At 36.8% G+C, this 21,447-nt stretch overlaps 1 protein-coding gene and 1 pseudogene across 3 annotated transcripts in view; both read left to right on the plus strand.

Annotated features, from left to right (window-relative positions):
- Window positions 1–21,447, plus strand: part of EPB41L3 (erythrocyte membrane protein band 4.1 like 3) — a 312,011-nt gene that overhangs the window by 10,854 nt on the left and 279,710 nt on the right. The gene's annotated exons all lie outside the window — the stretch shown is intronic.
- On the plus strand, window positions 45–224 carry LOC122737633 (annotated as a pseudogene).

Raw genomic sequence — 21,447 nt, forward strand, 5'->3', positions numbered from 1 at the left:
AATTTAAGTAACCTGTGTTCTACCTTAATTTAATATATTGGACCATACTTACCTGGCAGGGGTGATTCCATGATCACAAAGGTGGTTTCCCCAGGGAGAAGCTTATCCATTGCACTCTGGATGGGCTGACCCCTGCAATTTGCCCAAATGCGGGAAACTCGACTGCATAATTTGTGGTAGTGGGGTAAAAAAAAAAAAGATACTGGACAAATCTCTTTATCTCATTTGTAAAATGAAAGGACTGGTGTCTTCAATTCATATATGGTGGTGACACTATTAGTTCCTTCCTCCTCCCCCCAAAAAAACCTCACCATATTTTCTTTTTAGATCTTTTTTTTATTATAGACTTCAATGAAGTTTGAAATCCCTATCTTTAGTCTTTCTATTTTATAATACAATATCACCAAGAGGAGTGTAGTCTAATTTTTATTTTCCTCTGGACAGCTGACCAGATTAATTGAACTGATAGTACTTGGTTAATACCCTGTATCTCTGTGCTAGCTTAGCACTTTTACTGCTTAGCAGTGTTATATGGCACCAACGCTCAAATTATTGCTCTTCTCTCCTCCCTTTCCCCATGGATTTGGATGGATTCAGAGAGGTTCTGGGTAATCTTTTCAAAGCATTGTGAGAGGATTTAGCTATGTGGCTCCCATTAAAGTCAATTGGAATTACATGGCTAAACCAGAGCCTATCTCTTAAAATACTTTCTCCTAGCCTACATTTGACATATGGGAGGGCTGTGTTAGTTACATCTGACTAGCTTCAAAAAAGGGATAAAAGTCCAACAGGGAAAGTTGGAATGTGGCAAATACAGTAACCCAGTCCCATCTGACACAGGTGCCAGGCAGGGTTTCAAAAAGCAGCTGCAAGTAATAGACTTCTCCAGAGTAATTGCTGATCTCTTGTTATGTGAAAACAAATTAATTTTAACCCTTAAAATGAGTGCCCTAATGAGCTAAAAGCTGTTTTAGCAGATTAATAATCATAATAATTAATGATATTGTAGAGGGTTTTTTTATAATTACAAAACATATAGTTTAAATAATTTCAATTGATCCTCAAACAGCCCAGTAAGGCAGAGAGTATAAAGTGTAATCTCTGGTTTTGGATAACAATATTAGTAAAATTCATATAATTCTCTAAATTTGGCAAAGCATTTTACATGTTACCTTATTTGAGCCTTAAAAAGCCATTGGATGAAGTTGAGGTTACACTATTTTTGTTCTCATTTTGCATATGTGGAAACAGACTCAAAATTGACTCGTCTAAGATTACATGGCTAGTGAGTGGGAGATATGGAAAAGAAACTCAGACTTTTGACTCTAATTCCACTGCTCTTTCCATTATTAAAAATATGGGGGGAGAGAGGGACAGAGAGACAGATGGAGAGACAGAAACAGAGAGACAGAGATAGAAAGAGATAGAGATTGAGAAACAGACAGAAACACACACACACACACACACACACATACAGAGAGAGAAAGAGAGAATTACCATTTTTAAAAATAATCTTTATTTTGTTCTAGTTGCCTAACAGTGAGTATGGTATATCCTCCCTTTAAGCAGCCTATGTCCCATTTAAGAAAATGAATCAGCGAAATAAACATGGTCTTCCTCTTACTGCCACGCAGCCCATCAAAACATACTCCACCCTAACTACTGCCTAGAAAAATATTTTTCAAAATCAGAAAGCAACAATTAGAATTTTTTTAAAAGGGTGATATCATGGCAGAGGGTTTAAATGGAGAAGGGAGAACAATAAGCAAGCATTTTTAAAGCACCTACTATGTGCCAAATGCTGTGCTAATCAGTTTACAAATATTACCTCAGTGGATACATAAGACAAAATAATTTTTACCCATTCAATTTTTGCAGTGTCTATTAGAGTTCAAATTAGAGAAAAGCACATGATGTTTCTAAGTTTAAAAACATACAACTAAATGGCTGTGTTAATAGGAGTAATTATTTGGTTTGTATGTAGATTTATTTTTATTTCAACCTCTTCTTATTAACCTGTAGTAAACTCACTAACTGGTTGACTAACAGTTAGTGTGTTCTCAAAAATGGTAACCTTTGCCAGAGCTGGATAAACTGATTTTTGTTCTCAAAATCATCTCTCCCCTCAAGGTTGAATAACGTTGCTGTTGAAGAGATAGACTGAGGGCAGCTGGGGGCACGGAGTCAGGAAGACTCCTCTTTCTGAGTTCAAATTCAGCCTCAGAAACTTATTAGCTGTGTGACCCTGGGTAAGTCACTTAATCCTTTTTGCCTCAGTTTCCTCATCTGCAAAATGAGTTGAAGAAGGAAATGGAAAACCACTCCAATATCTTTGCCAAGAAAACCCCAGAGGGGTTACAAAAAGTCAGACACAACTGAATAACAGCAACAAGATATAGGTTGAACTCACCTCTAACTGGACTAACTGCTCCAGATTTATAATGTAACCCTCTACATTAGCAATCCTGTTGGTATTGATGCTAATTAGCCCTGAGTTTCAGTGATATGTGAAACCAGTTTATTTCCCTTCCAGTTTATTTTAGAGATCTGACATATTCTGAACACCTTAAGAAATAGGATTTTAGGGCTTGGGAGAGTAAAATAGCCTCTGGCTATCAGCAAAAATGCATGTTCTGATGACAGAACTCAGGTTTTCTTTCCTTCCCCCATCCACCAGCCGTACCCCAATTCTGGGAAAAAGTTTTAAGCCCACATATTTAAAATATGAAGATGTTGTCCCATTAAGGTGGTGATCTACCCAAGCTTTGAAAGTGAGGGGCAGAGTTGAGAGGTGAATCTAGCTTTCCTGACCCCTAGAGCATTGTACAAATATCCATTGTACAAGGTTGTCCCTCAATTTGTACTCCATCCAAAAGCAGGTGAAAATCATGTCATGACTCCTATGTATTTAGAAGGCTTGCATTTTATCAACTGCATTCATTTGAGGGAAGAAACTTGGTTTCAATTATGCCCCTTGGACACAAAGATTGCACAATGTTGCTGACACGTTCTTCCCTTTTTATTAGTCTCTGATCCTTTTATTTTTAAAGTTTTAGACTTTAAATTTCCCAAGAAAGAAATGTTTGCCTTTGCTATAGTGTGACAGTTGTGCATTGCTTTTCTGAATATAATTTGAAATGTAAAACGTGCCAAATTGTACTTCCATTAAAAAGAAGGAACTCATACTGAGCATTTTCTTTTTTCTCAGATTTTTTAAAACTTTTTTTTGTTGTTATTAAAAAGTGGATAGACTTAAATGAGGGTGGTAGGAGCAGAAGGCCTTATGTACATGAAGCAGTAGGAGGAAGAAAGTTTTTTCCTGTTTTTTTTGTTTGTTTGTTTTATTTTGTTTTGTTTTTTTGTGGGGTGGTGGTGGAGGGCAAACTGTTTTCAAATTATAAGATTGGAAAATTTTATCTTTGGAACTCTCCCTCCTTCCCTTTTTTTTTTTCCGTAAGGGTCAAGTGACTTGCCCAGGGTCACACAGCTATTACATGTTAAGTGCCTGAGGCCGGATTTGAACTCAGGTCCTCCTGAATCCAAGGCTGGTACTTTATTCACAGTGTTACCTAGCTGCCTCCTTTCTTCTTCCTTTTATGAATTTTCTCACCTTCAGATGCCATCTTGCTTCACTAGGCTTGTCCTTACCTGCCAAAGTATTCTATGCTATGGAATTATATACTTTACCCTCCATTGCACCATTGAAATTCCTGTTGCTTTGGTATATTGGTCTCAAGCAGGTGTTAGAAGGAAAACCATTTGTCTGAACTCATTGACATTAAGATTCAAGTGATTAATAGTTTCATAACCTTTCTGGAGGACCTACTATGTGTAGGACATCTGAATGACTAAGAGTTAAAAGACTAAAAGTCTGTACCAACTCAAATGAATCTCTAGTTATTACAATTATAAGTAGGATAACAATGTAAAAAGAGAATTCAGTAAAGGTGGGATAAGCTATTTAAGGTTTAGTAGTTATAGGAGCAACCTTGTAAACAAGACAGTCCTGTGTGTTGCCAGCTGTCCTCACATCTGCATCCTTTTTTTGTGTGTGTGTGTTTTTGAACCCACATATTCTGTAAGGTTTTTAAAGAATGACAATAATGGGATCACTAATGATGAAGGTCAGTCAGGGACAGCATCACCCATCTATATGTATGAATGGATTGTAAGTCAGAATACCAATGTCACTTGCTAGCTCTTGCTATATCATGATAGGCCTTTAAAAAAAGCAACCTCATAAGAAGCTCCTTTTCACTAATACCTATATGTTCTGCATACCTGAATGTTTAAAGCATTATGATGTACAGTTAAATCCACTCATCAGCATTTCCTACTTCCAAATCAATTAAATTTACCTTTTATAATAATAATAATAATAAACAATAAATTAACATTGGTTAAATTTGGTTGTTTCCAGAAGAGAGTACGGAAGTTTCCTTTTTTTTTTTTTTACTTTGAAAGCTACTTTATGCTTTGGAGAGGTCATAGGGCCTCATTCTTCAAAGGAAGTAGTCCAAATATTAACCCTTTATTACTCCTCACATGGGAAAGGAATGTAACTGTAACATCCTATAAATATGGAATAGGTATTTGGATCATAGATTTAGATTTGCAAAGGCTCTTAGAGATTATCTAATACAATCCCCTAATTTTTTAGATGAAGAAAATCATAGAAAACTTCCATGAGTCTGTATTTATCTAATTAATAGATATTTTTCTTTTCAACCTCATGTTTTTAGTCTTTTTTTCATGTTCTTAGTCTTAAGAATATAATGAAACCATAATTTTATATTTGAATGAAAATCAATTTCATACAATGAAACAAAATTTCTTTTCTGCTTAAGTGTTAAAAAGGTAAACATCTAAAAGTCAGGCTATATGCATAGCTTAGTATTTGGTGTTTTCAAGATGAGAATTTAAATTCACCATACATATAATGCATTATCAATTTATTAATTTGTGTATATGACAGGAGTCTGTGCTATTGTATAACTACTTTGTTGATTGACCCTTTTTTACTCATATTTGAAATAGAGCTATATTCTTGTGCAAAAGGAGACATCTTTTAACAGTTGCATAGCCATGCTGCATGTCAATATAGGGTATGATATAACACAAAAAGAGTTGTATCCAGTTGAATTTTATTAGGATATTAGGAACTAAGTAACTATAGTATAATTAGTGCATTTTGGAATCTAAGAGAGTGGTTAAAATCAATAACAGAGAGGTAGGAAAAGAAAGCCAAGAACAGAACCTTAGGGAATGTTTAGATTAAACCATAGAATGAGGAAGGGGTAGACAAAGGGCTCTCAAAGAGGTGTGGGGGGGGGCAGCTGGGAGGCACAGTGGATAAAGCACTGGCCCTGGATTCAGGAGGACCTGAGTTCAAATCTAGTCTCAGACACTTGACACTTACTAGCTGTGTGACCCTGGGCAAATCACTTAACCCCCATTGCCCCACCAAAAAAAAAGAGGTAGGAGGAAATTCATGATAATGATATATCATGGAAATTAAGTGAGGAAACAGTTGCAAGAATGAAGAGGTGGCTGAGAAGGGTACATTTGGAAATGTCTAATTAAAAGAAAAGGCATCTATCTAACCTTTTTACAAAAGGAGTGGCCTCACAACAATCCTGTGAGGTAAATTAGGTATGATAGCTATTAATCTGTTTTTATTGAAGGGAAAAACATAGAGGTTAAGTGAACTACCCAAAGTCACAAAGATTGTTAAAGACGGAGGTGAAATTGCAACCCACTTCTCCAGATTCCTAGTTCAGTGTTCTTTGTTTTAAATCTCTTCACAATGAAAATGTCCACAAACTTTGAAATAATAGGTCTGTTAATGACACTAGTTCGGAGTTTCTATAACTTGTGATAAGCAGAGTTCAGTGAAACCCATTAAAACTTATTTGTAAAATTTCAGCTTCTTTAAGATTTGTCTTTGAGTTAGAAGAATTAGTTCATTTATTTTACTTAACCAAAGTGAGAGCCAGCAATCCTAATGGAGTCTATTTTCTATCTTCTTCAAGGATTCATCGATTTCTCCCGTGTAGGTACTCCTAATGACACAGATCATAACCCCTCTCTGTGGTAGTAGATGCTTTCTAAGAGTTGCTGTGGCTGAAAAATCCATCAAACTGTGCCCTACCTGGGAATGAACCTCTATGAATTTAGCAATGCTGCTTTTCAAAAAGCAAATCAATATTCTGGCCAAAGGCCCCTATTCAAAGACTTCCTAGCTTGTTGGATATGACAGATCTTGTATTCTGTAGGAATAGCCTTCAAAAATCCAAGGTCATTTTTTTTTTCATAGTGAGATAACATGGTAGGGCTCCACTATAGTTTCCTACCTCCCAATGGACCAGTTTCCTCATGTGTATCTTAAGTATAAAAGACAGGCAGATAAAGGGTATATATATATATATATATATATATATATATATATATATATATATACATATACATATATATACACATATGTGTGTGTGCCTTTTAACTTTGTTTATATCAACAAAGTATCTGTTAATGTCCAAAGCAAATGTTTTAAAATTCATGACATTAACATTACATAATTGTACCTAATGCATTGTTTAGCTTTCCTGACAAGCCAAAAATGGCTAGAAAATATGTGGAGGCAAACTGTATCCTCTGTTTAACAGAACCTATATCCATATAAGCTATGAGAAGAAAATTCTCTATTACTTAAGAGGGAAAGTTACAGGTTATTTCTATCTTACCTATAGCCAAAATTATTAGAATTAAGTCAATAGTTTTAAAGCACAAAGATATTGTGAAAATACTGTTTTACTTGTCTATATTCACACACACATACACATACTTTCTACATTATCTATATATTTATCTGTATTTTTACCTATATCAATCTTTATCGTCTCTCTTTTTCTGATGGCTTTGGAGATGCTTGGCATAGTGGAAGATAAGTTTAAAGACCCTGGGTTCTAAGGAAAAGAAGTGATCATTTTTGACTATTGATACATTTTCTCTTTTTATAAGGATTTCTATCATAGCTTCTTTCAGCATGCTTTTTGGTAACTTAAAAATTATTTTGTCACCAGTGTTAAAAGGGCTAAAATTTACATAATAGGACCAGGATTCTTACTGTTCTGTCACATTGCAGAGAGCTCTTCTTACCTGGCTTAGTATCTGTATATTGTTGTTTTGCTTAATGTAGTTTGTGTCTACTCACAGGGCAGCAAAGGGGCTCCAAAAAGCATCTTGACTATAGCTTTCAGCCACTGGGGTCCATCTACAAGGCAGAGAGATCCATAAGGCCTGAATAGATATAAAAATTGGCTATTTCTTCTTGAGTGACTTTGATACAGAATGTCTCTTCCAAGTTGATTGCTCATGCAGAAAACCTCTAATACGGGCCTCTGTAAAGTACCGGTTATTTTGGAGAGCTGCAGAGTACTTGAAGGCTTGTTTTATGTGATTTTTATGTTGTGAAAGCTCACCCCATGTAGAGCTTGTTGTGGCTTGAAAGCCTGGAACAAACTGTGTTCTGGAAATTCCCAAGCTCTTCAAAACTTTTCTTGGATTGTTATCTGAAAAAGAAAATCAAGGCCAGAATAAAATCCCAGGCACCCCAACAAAAATCCAATAAACAGTAATACCCATCTTGCTGTGAAGAACTTACTTCTGCTCAGGTGGTTCTGACCTGTAAAATACTTGAATTGGTTTGGACTTAATATTCTCCTTATGTACATGTTTGTTCTTTGAAATAAGTTTGGTTTCAACTACTTTGAAATTCTTTTGTTTGGCTTTTAGAAATGTAAGAAATGTCCTGGGGGCAGCTAGGTGGCACAGTGCATAAAAGCACCGGCCCTGGATTCAGGAGGACCTGAGTTCAAATCTGGCCTCAGAAACTTGACACTTACTAGCTGTGTTACCTTGGGCATGCCACTTAACCCCAATTGCCTCAAAAAAAAAAAAAAAAAGAAATGTCCTGGAGTTTTGAATAAGTGACTTTATAGTTTGTCCATGTTGTTAGTGTTTTAACATTTTTCAATTTCACAATCAAGACTATCCTGGTCACTTTTTAGCAACTGATCAACAAACATTTATCAAGTACCTACTGTAGGTAAACTGCTATGCTGGACACTGGGGATACATACAAAAATGAAGCAGTCCTTGCCCTCAAGAGGCTTACATTCTGTCAAAGGAGACTCTGTGTGCGTGTGTATGCGTGTGTGTGCGTGTGTGTGCGTGTGTGTGCGTGTGTGTGTGTGTGTGTGTGTGTGTGTGTGTGAAACAGGTAATTTCACAGGAGAGTCATGAGCAGCTTTAGAGATGAGTATGGTTCCTAGAGGTTAACTACCCTTTGAAATTATCTGCATGGTTAACATTCATTTTGGATAGGTATCAAGCTTTTTGTTATTTAGCAATGTCAGAAGAGAAAAAAGGCATTCTTTGTTCTTAGATCTTTCATCATTGAGGCAATTTATTCTGATTTTCAGCCTCACTCCTTTAAATAATTATTAAATGCTTTGTTGGTGAAGGGGATAGTTTCTAGAAGGGAGAGAACTGTCATGACATAGCTGCTCAGTAAATGGGTCTCAGGAGACAAGAATCATTCCTAATTTTTTTTTCTTTTTTTTCCTCCCTCTTTCCTTTTCCTTGAACCTCTTCTCGATTCTTGGAATATGGACCATCGAACTCCTCCAAACCAATGGAAAATCATCAACATTGGTGCTGGGATGTGACTTTCTGGGGGGTGAGTATGGAAATGGATTTTAAGCTCTTAATTTTACTTTCCCTTTGTGGATAAAAGGAAATTACCCCATTGGACTTATGTTGGATGGGCAAGTGCATTCAGCGTCTTTGCGTCTTTGTACAGAAGCCATATGTTTCTTTTGTTATAGCTAATCCTCCTGTGCCAGAGAGAGAAGGAATCTTGAGTTGCACTATTAGTAGAGACAAAGGAAACTAAAACAAAGATGAATCATTTTGAGTGATAAAAGTTCTTATTTATATTGTTTTTTTCCCTATCCTTTATCATAGTTCTTTATAAGAAAATAATTTCCAAGTATCCCATGGAGCCTCAAAAGGAACGATTGTGCTCTAATTCTCCAAGCCTTGTTCAATTGTTCCTATAAATCACATAGATCAAATCTTCCCATTCATCATTTGTGACAGTCACAAATTTGTTCATTTTTTTTATGATGCTTACATGGTTATAATATGAACTCTGGACATGTTATATGGTTGGCTTGTTTATAATAAATACTAAGCCATGTGTCTTGAAGGTGAATGCTTTCTAATTACTAGAGCAAGATGCCTTCAGCTAGCTGCTAGGTGAGTCTCATTATTGTCCTTTCTGAACCATCAAGGCCTACTTACTTGGTGCCTAGACGATTCCGTATTGAAGAAGTGAAGAATCAACTTCTGCTGGTGAATTCCTTGCTGTGCAAAATGCAGGCTGGTCATCAGGTTTCTAGTGTTTTAGATCCCATTTCTTTATCTCCTTTGTTTTTGTGTGTGGCGAGGACGGTGTATGAAATATATCTTGTGTTGAAAAGGCAAGGTTGGAGGGGGAGGTTTGGTTTCTTCTGAAATTTCTTTAAGTGAAATTCCCTCTTCAGGATAGAATGTATTGCAGTTTTCTTAGGAATTACAGTTTTACCTCTAAATATATTTCATACTCTTCTATCCCTTTCTTAGCAGGTTGAAGTGACACAATTTCATGTGCTGATAGCACACACACTGGCTGTTGCAATCTGTTTTTAAAGATTCTAAAATTATATTGAATGCTATTATAAAATTAGTTGTATTTGTAAGATTTTCTACTCTGGTACAAGTAATTTGGAAATCTTTATTTTGAAATTGCTTTATTCCCTGTAAATTGTTTAGGTGTACATAACCATTTTAATCTGTTGTGTTTTCCTTAAGTTGAATTGACATAATCACCATGCTAGCCAATTGTTTCTATCTACCAGATTATTTTTATGGTTTTTTGGTTTGGTGAGTAAAGTCCTCTTTCTATTTTAGAAGTTTGTTTTTCTCCAGATTAATTTTAGTCCTGTTCTTTATCTCTTCTCCCTTCTTTATATCTCCCCCACCTTTCCCTCCCTCTTGCTCTTCTCACTCCCTCCCCTTCCCCCACCCCACAGGTTCACCATGCACATTCTGCAATGATTCTAATACTTTGGGTTACTTTTCTCCTACCAAACTAAAATAGAACAGTCATGGTAGAGGATCAATGAATGCTGACTAACCCTTCCGTCTGATACCCACAATGTCTTATCCTCAGCCATTGTGGGTTCTATTTCTGGTTTGTTCCTTTGAAGATAGCTTTGTTTGGTTTCCATTCTCTCAGTAAATTGCCCAGAATTTCTTAATACCTGTTAATAATTCAAGTTCATGGGTCCTTCATGTTTTAATTTAATCTCTATATTATTGTTACTGTTGTTCTATGCCAATGTTATTGTCTTTCAGATATTAAAAGTCAGAAACACGTGGTGCATGGGGTTATATATGTCACTGATTGTGCTTATATCACTCTGGTTGCCAGAGATATTGATGTCTTTGCTAAACTTGTTCTGTCAATATATTTTAATTGAGATGAGGTGGGTTCTAATTATTGTATTTAGGAGGAAAACGAAACTAAACCATTCTCCTATTCATTTTGATCAACCATTCTCCCACTTGCAGACTTCTTTCCAATCCATTCTTGTTGCTGACAGGATAATTTTCCTTAAGCCCACATAAAATGAAGCTCTTTAGCTCTCCATTTCCCAATGAATAAAGTCTATATTTCTTCGCCTGACATTCTGGGCTTTCTATAACCCAGGACCTCCCCATTTCTCTAGTTTTATCTCATGATATAAATTTATTTATTTAATTTTATGGGGCAATGAGGGTTAAGTGACTTGCCCAAGGTCACACAGCTGGTAAGTGTCAAGTGTCTGAGGTTGGATTTGAACTCAGGTCCTCCTGACTCCAGGGCCGGTGCTCTATCTACTGTGCCACCTAGCTGCCTCCGTGATATACATTTATACAATTCATTATCCTCATCTCTGTAATTTGCTTGTGTTGCTTTCTAGACCTGTATTACCCCTACTGCACTTCTGCCTTTTGAAATCCTGCCCATACCTCAAGACCCTGCTCAAATATCACTTTCTCTGTTAATTTCCCTCTCCTATTTCCTCCTCCCATTTACTTTTCCCTACCCCTCCCATGTAAGAAATTATTTCTTTCCTTGAACATAACACTTTGTAACGCTTATTATGTTCTATCCTGTACTATTGTAATTGCATATTTATGTATGGGTCCCATCTTTCCTTGCTAGTTTACAAGCTCCATGGGGTCAGAGACCATATTTTTATGTTTCTGTCTCCTTCTACACTATGTTTCGCCTGCAGTAAGTACTTTCTCAATGGTTGTTGAATAAATTATCATGCTTGCTTCACTTAGTGCTGCTTTTCTACTTCCTAAATCATGTCAATGTGACCTATACTAAACTCTGCCTTAGATCTAGAGGACAAAAGGCCTTTTGGTCAATTTGTTTCCCTTCTTTCTAAAACCCAACAAAGGAAAGGATAAGATATCTTTCAGTGATGGCAAATGTAGGAGTGAATAGGATTCTAGAGTAGAATCAGTCACTTTGAGAGAGGTGAACAAAATAATTATGTAGTTAAGAAATGTGGGATAAGAAGAGGAAATGAAAGTAGCGAGGGGTCTCTAAGCCCAGATTTATTCCTTAATATGGATAATTTAATTAGATAAACTTCCTCCTGAGCAACTCAATCCCTTTCAGCTCTGTAAGTCTCAACAGGTCATGTATTTTTCAACCTCCAAAGAACACTACTTGCACTATTTGAAAGCTGTTCCAAATAGGATTCCCAAATCTGTCTATACTTCACTTTCTTTCCCGTTGCTGTTTCCTTTTCATTTCCTGTGTTGACTCAGTTCTGCCAACCCTTTCTATTCAAATCTGCAGTATCACTAACCCTTCAGCCTCTGAAGGGAGTCCCCTTCTATAATGGGCTAGTGGGAATCCTAAAGAAAAAGTCATCCCTGTTTCTCTCCTAGTTTTGACTTCCATAGAGATTGGAAGTCCCCCCACCAAAACAAGACATTTACCTCTGAAACCCCTGAACTGAATTTTGCAAAAAAAAAAAAAATGTTCTTCAGCTCATAGCCTTAAGAATCATAATCCTTATACACACGGGGTATTGTCTCTTCATTATTTACTGCAGGGGCTGCTTGGATAGGAACTGTACTTTCCCTCAAAATTTAACAAAATCTGTAATTTCATTAGTGTTGGTATTTCTTGCGCTAATGTAGCTAACAACCTTTCCCACACTTTAGCCAGTGGTGTTTTTTGAATCATCACTACCAAAAATAACTCGACTAGATGATACTCCTCTCCCAGGCCAGTTTTCTGGTGACATTCTGTCAGCAAACTGTACAAAAGTATTATCAGCATGGTGTAGGACCAATTAGAGATTGTGCTTTGCGGAGGGAAGGTAGCTTGATTTGCTGGTTTTAAGTTCTGGTTCTGCTGTGTGATTAAAGTAGAATTATCACCACACCAGCCAGGGGTAGGACTGTCCTGGAGGAGTTAGACCTAATGTCCCAAATGACTTGCCATGGTAGTCTTTAAAGGATACTAGACCTAAAACAAAGTGATGCTGCCTTTTAAAATTTTCTATTTGCATCCCTCCCCGCCACCCTCAGCACTCCTGCCACCCCCTCCCCCAAATTCTTTGAATTGTCTCTGCCGTTCTTCTGTTTTCATTACCTTATATTCAGCTACTGAAGCAAAAAGAGTTCTGGAGAATAAGATATTTTGATTCTCTCACAAAGATGTAGCAATGAGAAAAAAATAAAGCATATAAAAATCACAATGACAAAGGTTTGAAATTATGCTTATGAGGCAGTGTGGGTGATAAGGAAGTGGTTAAACATTACTTTGTCTAGAATGCAATTGCTCTCCGGACCAATACCAAGAGTCAGCAAAATGAAAAACAATTGATTCATCAAATCTTGAGCTTCCTGGCAGACAGAACATAAGATTGTTAGCTAAAGAAAATTATCTTTAAAATTACTTGAGTGCCACAATTTTTTTCTCTCTCAAGGGGCTGGCAACCCTTTTGATGGCAGTTCTGAAGTAAGAAATTTAAAATATTTGAAAAATGCATTAGCCTTTCTCTTGTGGAGATTCAGAAGCTACTATACTATGTAAGGGTAATAGGGAGGGGGTATTTAATTTCTTTACATATAGTGGCACTTCTAACTGGATTTATTGGCACTTTAATGTGACTTTCAAATATCAGAGTTATTTTTTCATATTCAAATTGTTCTCTACAAAGTTTGTTTTTTTCCTTCGGAATCTGTTGCTTATATTGTTGTATGTCATATTGGGTATGGAAATGGAGTATAGTGTTTTGGTGGGGAAGAACCCCCAAATATTGACATGTTAATTGAAAAGGGTCAGGTTGGGTTTTTTTTCCCATTTTTAAAAAAAATTGTAAAATGAATTGGCAAGCTTTGGGAAAACTCAGTGGAAGATCAAAATGCTTTTCTAGCAGCTTGAGTGCTACCTTAAAAACATGGGAAGTGAAGGGCAGGTTTTTGGTTTTTTTTTTTGTTTGTTTACAGGAAAGCAGGTTGTAAAAGAAACACTCCTACCCCCCAAATAAAGAGGCTATTTGCCCAAAATAGCTAGTAATGTATAAAATATTTCTTTTAATCAATAAATTACTTGAAAACTTGAACCAGAAGGTGGTACTTCTTACTACTTAGATTTTAGTGAACTGTGTCAGTAACTAAGAATCACCATTCTTGAGTGCAGTGAGATATAACGAAGCTGGTCTTGGAGCCAGGAAGACCCTGAGTTCAAGTGCTACCTCTAACACAAAGGAGCTGTGTGTGACCGAGACCAAGTCAGTTAATCTCCCAAGGCCACAGGCAGCTTTCTCAGATTACAAATTACAGATGAGTTGCAGATCTTCATTGGTGGAAGGAGTTTTCCATATTGGAATTTCCCTAAATGGATGAAGGGCAGTGGATAGAGCACTGGACTCAGAATCAGTGGTGAACTCTTCTTGAGTTCAAATGTGTCCTCAGACACTTGCTAGATGTGTGACCCTAGGCAAATCACTTCATCCTGCTTGCCAAAGTTTCCACATCTGTAAAATGATCTGGAGAAAGAAATAGCAAACCACTCCAGTATGTTGGCCATGAAAACCCCAAATGGGGTTGCAAAGAGTTGGAAATGGGTGAAAAATGAATGAACAGCAAATGGATGAAATCACATGTTGATACCATCGTAACCTCCTATATCCTGCCTTTTTTTGCTTGTGCTACATTTGTTTCTGGAATTCATCTGTGTTCCTCAGTTTGGAAAGGTGGTATTAGGATGGTGAGGAGAGGAGAAAGTTCACATTATATCAGAAAAGTGGGAGGCAGATACAGAAATGATGTTTTTCATAATTGACTTAAGCATGGCTAGATCAGTATGGATTTAAGGTCTTAGGTTAGAGGAAATTATCCTTGTGCTTATCTGAACCTTGATTAAACCAGTTTCTTGGACTTTCTGGGAAAGGAGTTAAGTGAGGTCAGTGATTTGTACTTGTTCAAAGGTTACTGACTAATCTGCCACACAGTTGGGTTGTCAGCAGAACCTTACTCTTGCCTTGTCTAAAATTTTGTATAAAACTTGAACACACACACACACACACACACAAACACACACATACCCGTCCAACTTTATTGTCCACTGAGCTGATACTTTATTGTAGGATATGTCAGCAAAAGCTTTTGAGATTTGAGCAAGGGTTATTTCTGTTATTTGCCTACACTTTGCATTTTGAGCATGTTGGATCTGAAAACAAGCTGAGATACTGCTGAGGGAACAGACTTCATTGGGCTATGAGAGATAATGTGTTAGCTTTATCTGGCCAGAGTGAGTGATAGCCAAGTTGAATGTTTTTATCTAACAGGCCTTATCTCTTTCTTTCGCTGCAGTTGCCCAACTTGCTGTTGTAGCCTATTTTTAACTGCAAGTTACATTATCCATAACCAATCACATAGTTTATTGAGAGTCCCTCTTAATTAGGCACCCACAACTATCTGTACTATCTGATTATGTCTTGCTTTTGTTCTAGACTAGGTAAAAACAAGAACCATAGAATTAAATTTGAAAGGGACCTCAGAGGTCATCTACTCCACCCTCCTCATTTTACAAATGAGGAAATTGAAACCCAGAGAGGTCAGATGCTTTGCCTAGGTCACATAGGTAATAAGTAGCCTCTAACTCTAAATCCCCTGCTCTTTCACCTACGCTGGGCCAGGTCAGTACAGAGTCTTGGAAGATGTTCATATAGAAGCATTTTAGTATCCTGAGATTTAGAGCTGGAAAGCACTTTAGAGATCATACAATTCAAGAATCTCATTTTGTGGACATTTGTAATTGAGGCCCAAAGAGTTTGAGTGACTTGCTCAAAGTCACACAGGTAAGGAAGTTCCAGGGTTGGGATTGGAACCCAAGTCTTCTCAATCCAAATTCTAGACTCATTACTAGCAGAAATTTGTTATTGTTCAGCTGTTTCAGTTGTGCCTGACTCTTCATGATTCCATTTGGGGTTTTCTTGGCATAGATACTGGAGTGGTTTGTCATTTCCTTCTTCAGTTCATTTTACAGATGAGGAAACTGAGGTAAACAGGGTTAAGTGACTTGCCCAGCATCACATAGCTAGTAAGTGTCTGAGGCAAGATTTGAACTCAGGTCTTCCTAACTCCAGGCCCAGCATTCTATCCACTGTGCCACCTAGCTGCCCATGTTTAGTGCTATGTCATCATATACTCTCCACTCTATATCTGCTGCTCTTTTTGGTTTCATCTCCACAGAACAAGATGCCCTTTCCAGGTTAGGCTCATCCCTAGCAGAAATAGTATCTAGTAAAGGAAATTGAGGAATGTTTATACTCTTTGTGCCACACCAGGTACTTTGAATATTTTATAAATGCTCAGATATTGAAAAGAATATAGCCTTTGTCAATGGTGGTGGTGTCTTTGGAAACTCAAACTTGCCTACAATAAATATTCCTTTTTCTTTTTCTTTTTTTTTTGCGGGGTAATGGGGGTTAAGTGACTTGCCCAGGGTCACACAGCTAATAAGTGTCAAGTGTCTGAGGTCACATTTGAACTCAGGTCCTCCTCAATCCAGGGCCGGTGCTTTATCCACTGCGCCACCTAGCCGTCCCCAATAAATATTTCTTATATACCTTAGTATTTGTTTCTCTATGTTTAAGTCACAGGGCATATAGTTGTTATCACAATTTTGTAGGCACCAAATAACTGATTTGGCCACAAAATAAAGGAAATGTCTGTAAGGGAATTTGGGGAAACTTTTTTGGGGGGTTTGGTTTTTGTTGTTGTTGTTGTTTTCTTCTTAAACTTCAGACCTATGATTTCATTTTCAGGGAACTCCAGGTGAGAAAGTCATAGGATTGTAGTTTTAGAGCTAGAAGGGACCTCAACAGCCCTTCAAAAACCTCATTTTTAGAGAGAGGGGTCCAAAGGAGTTAATTAACTTGTCCAGGTTCACACAGATGCTAAATATTAGAAGTAGGATTTGAACCCAGTCCCTCTGACTTGGGTGCCTGTTCCCTTTTCACTGTGCTGAGATGCCTTTAAAAACATGAGCTGGGGTCCTCTTCTAATGCAAATGAACTGATCTGTAACTTAAAAATCTTCAGTGGTAGCCTGGGACAATGAGTAGTTATATGACTTGACCATGGGCACAGAGCCAATATGTGTCAGATGGACTTGAACCTAGGATATCCTCATTCAGCCTGAATCTCTATGGCACCTATTACACCGGGCTACCTCTCAAGGTTACTAAAATAATTCTTTCCTATTCAACTGCACCAAGTTTAGGACAAGTGTCTTTTTTTGTAATGAATGAGAACAGAGGGCTGCAATTTGTGTGGATGGAGAGGGTACTGTCCAGGATAAAACTACAGAGTTAGTTAGTAGAGATACTTTTTTATTTAAGTACTGTGGCACACATGTGCATCTTAAGAGCAGAGGCTGTATTATTTATTTATCTGCCCTTTTTTTCCACATTCTGGATTTTGGGAAAGGGGCTCCATCTAGTGTTTAAATTTTAGGCCTTAAAAATAATGTCTTTTAATAGGGAAATGCTAAAGAAGTAAGCACATAGGAGCCTAAGATCATTATGAGACCTTATCCTACTGTATGCTTATTGGAGATGCCAAGGTTATCCACTGCATGCTGGGCCATCGCCAGTTGTCTTGACTCTTGTCCTGCCACTGGACTTTGATGACTCTGGAAGAGAGTGAGACTGACCACTTTGTGCAGCTCTGCTTCACTTAAATCCAATTCCACCAGAGATGTCATTATTCCCCTTCAAAAATGAAGGACAGACAAGTGTATGCTTAAGAGGGAATTTTGTTAGGTTTTTTTTTTTTTGAGGAAGGTATATTTCAAATAATTTACACCATCTAGTATTTTGTTCAGAAGCACAGTCTTTTGTCTCTCCTACATTTCCTTCAATTTTTATTTTGACAAATTTTTTTAAATGTAGCAAAACCAAATGGATAAATGGTCTTAATACAAAACCGATACATCCAGAATGTAAGACTGTGGTTGAGTAATTTATTTCTAGCACAGTCACTTGTGAAACTGTCTACTAAGGAACTGAAGAATTCCTTTCAGCATTAATGGAGGGAGTATTAACACCCCAGGATACAACAGATTTTTGTAAATATTGAACTCAGTTTTAGGCTGTGACTAATTTTCTCATAGTGTTAGTACTATCTTGCTCTGATGAAAATCTGTTTTCTGATCTGTATAGAAGGATAGGAGTTTTCCATGAGAACTATTTTAGATTTCCTAAAAGCTGATGCATTTAAACTCCAAATGATGCAGGATTTAATAATGATGACAATGAAAATGTGTCTTAAAGTTATAAATTGTCTTGGGTTTTTTATTAAATAAAACAATTTCCATAGCAGCCACAGGCTGTCATTTTAATAGATTCTTTACTGTATATAGAGTTTGTCTTGAGATTCATGTAAGTTAAATGTGCCTGGCAACCACTAAGTGGAGTTGTATTACAGTCAATAATTTTGCTTTAACTATCACATGGAAAAAATACAAGTTACAGCTTTCTCTGTTTTATGAGACTTAGAAAATAGCAGAGGATCATAGATCTAGAGTTGCAAGGACCTCTAAAGCCCTCTAGTCCAACCCCCTCATTTTACAGTTCAGGAAATTGAGGCCCAGGGAAATTGTGTCCAATGCAATGGAAATAGAATCATAGGTCTGGGAGGCATTTCATAGATAGTAAGTATCAGAGATGAGATTTGAACCCAGGTCTCCTGACTCCAGTGTTCTTTCTATTGAACAGCTACTTTGGAATATCTCTTGCAAAAGTCTGATTGTCTCCTACTAATATCTTCATCAAGAATGCCTTTGATGAATGGATATGGACATTTCTATATCAATACCCATATCAATATGGATATAGATGGTCTGTGCCTGTGATTTCATTGGTGGAGGGATATATATATATATATATATTCCTTAACATATAGAGTTGGGAAAATAGGCATATGGGCAAGTAGTTGCTGATGTTTTCTTGGTTGACTTTAATTTCTAAACTTTCATAGAGTATTGGAAAGAGAGAGGCAGTGTGGCTAGAGGGCCAGCCTTGGTGAAAAGAATATCTGAGGGGCAGCTAGATGGCGAAGTGGATAGAGCACTGGCCCTGGATTCAGGAGTACCTGAGTTCAAATCCGACCTCAGACACTTAACACTTACTAGCTGTGTGACCCTGGGCAAGTCACTTAACCCCAATTGCCTCACTAAAAAAAAAAATAATAATAATAATATCTGAAGTCAGGTCTTGATTCTGGCAGAGTAGCTTTGTGGCCCTGGAAAAGTCACTTAATCTTTCAATAACCTGTAACTCTCCAAGACTGTAAGTTGCAGACTACTGATCTCCATTGGTGGAAGGAGTACATTTCCCCATTGGATGCTCCCTATGCTGATGAAATCAGAGGTCTAACCTAAAAAGAACAATGGAAAGGCACTGGACTGGGAACCCAAAAGACCTAGGTTCATGTATAGCTGCCTTTCAACTAGCTGAGTGATCTTTGGGTAGTAATCATCCTCTCTGTTTTCTCAATTAAAGTTTTTCTTTGATCCCTCATTCATGTGGTAGAAATACAGGTCCATTAGATAAGGGACCAGGACCAAACTTGGGGTATCATTTGTGTAGAGAGTGCTCTATGAGGAACTCCTACTACCAATGGACATGGGTGTCTTCTCTTCATCTTATAGTTTAGAGTCTATAGTCATTACCTAGAAAATTGAGAAGTTGAATAACTTGTCCAGGGATCATTCAGCCAGAATATTTTAGAGATGGGGTTTGAAAGGATGGGGGCAGTTTTCCTGGCCCCAGGACCATGATGTCATAATGCTTCTAATTATTTATTGCATACCAAAATTTTATCTTTGTTTATATAATATATAGTATATGTATATATATATATATATATTGTAATATGTGTATGTGTGTCATATCATGATTAATCAATCATCCTTCACAGCAGTGGAGATCAGTGAGTCCTTCCTGCACATGCTCATGTGCTTATTTAGCTCCACCAATAGAAATTCCATTTCTCCACCCTTCTTTTGGTTAGGGATCTGCAGCAAGTAGAGTGTTGAGTTTCTTTCCAGGGCAGTTTTCATTGGCACTTGACAGGGCCTGATATCTAGGAGGAGAGCACACCCATGGCATTATGTTATATAACAACATCTGGTATAAATAATGCTTTGGAAATGCTAAGTTCTATATAAATGTAAACTGTTATTATGAAAATATCTAATGTGACTTTTTTTGGTATTGTGGGTTGCCCCAAGTGAGAATGCTTTGGACCCCGTAAAAACTCAACTCATCTGTGACCCTTAGGTCACAGATAAATTCTGGGGAGCTCTCTGAGGCATATAGAAGTTAAACTGACTCAGGGTCACATAACTAATAAGTATCTGAGATGGAATCTGAACCAGGTCTTTCTGAACCCCACTGTTCTATGATGCTTTAACAAAATAAATAAAACAACAACAATAGTGACAATAATAATAACATTTGTATAGTACTTAAAGGATTTAGTTTTTCATAAACTATCTCATCTATTCCTTACAACTAACTATCTTCAGCTAGGTGCAATTATTATTCCCATTTCACAGATGAGGAAACTGAGGTTCTTATAAGTTAGATGAATTGTTCCCATAGGGGCACATAGCTAATAAGTGTCTGAGGTGGGATTTGAACCCAGATCTAACTGACTTCCAGTCTCTATTCTCTACTTTATACTGCTTTATTTTTATTTTTTATTTAGTTAATTTTTTTTTTTTGGTGTGGGGCAATGAGGGTTAAGTGACTTGCCCAGGGTCACACAGCTAGTAAGTGTCAAGTGTCTGAGGCCGGGTTTGAACTCAGGTCCTCCCGAATCCAGGAGTGGTGTTTTATCCACTGCACCATCTAGCTGTTCCTTTATACTGCTTTAAAATGCCATTATCATCATCATCACCACCACCACCATTATCATCTTGATGTACAGTTGTATAAATTAATTTTTCTTTCTAAGACTAATTCAGAGGGCTTCTGTATACATCTAGTAGTTTTTAATAGACATTATCTTATTCATCTTTTATCCACAGTTTAACATAGTACTTTGTTAATAGTAGATTCTTAATGAATGAATAAATATTAAATTTTATTTGTTATGGATTGAATGTTTATCTCTCTAAAACCAAGCACTGGGCCAAAAGTTATATATGTGTATATATATATATATATATATATATATATATATATATATATATATATATATATATATATATATATATATATGTATATGTATATGTATATGTATATGTATATGTATGTATGTGTATATATATATATGTATGTATGTGTATATATATAGGTATGTATGTGTATATATATATGTATGTATGTGTGTGTATATATATATATGTATTTGTGTGTGTGTGTGTGTGTGTATATATAGTAACACCATGGGGAAAATTCAACTATTCAACTAAATTTCATATATGATCCTAATATTTAAGTGTAGCCAACCAGAAAAACAGGAATATTTTCACTTGTGGTCATGGTATGTTGGACACCTTTGTAATTGGCTTCAAGGCTAGAAATGATTTTTAACATCCTTTGTTGCTGTTGTTAGAATGGGAATTCTTTGAGGACAGAGACTATGCCATTTTGTTTTCTTAGTACTTATCATGGTACATATCATATAATAGGTGCTTAAAAATGCTTATTGATTGATTATTGTATTAATTGGTGGCTGTTGTACCATAGTCATCTTTCAGTGTAATGAACACACATATTTGGATCTTTATCTATCCCAAGCACTGTGGGAA

The sequence above is a fragment of the Dromiciops gliroides genome, chromosome 1, assembly GCF_019393635.1.
Source record: "Dromiciops gliroides isolate mDroGli1 chromosome 1, mDroGli1.pri, whole genome shotgun sequence".
NCBI classification, from domain to species: domain Eukaryota; kingdom Metazoa; phylum Chordata; class Mammalia; order Microbiotheria; family Microbiotheriidae; genus Dromiciops; species Dromiciops gliroides.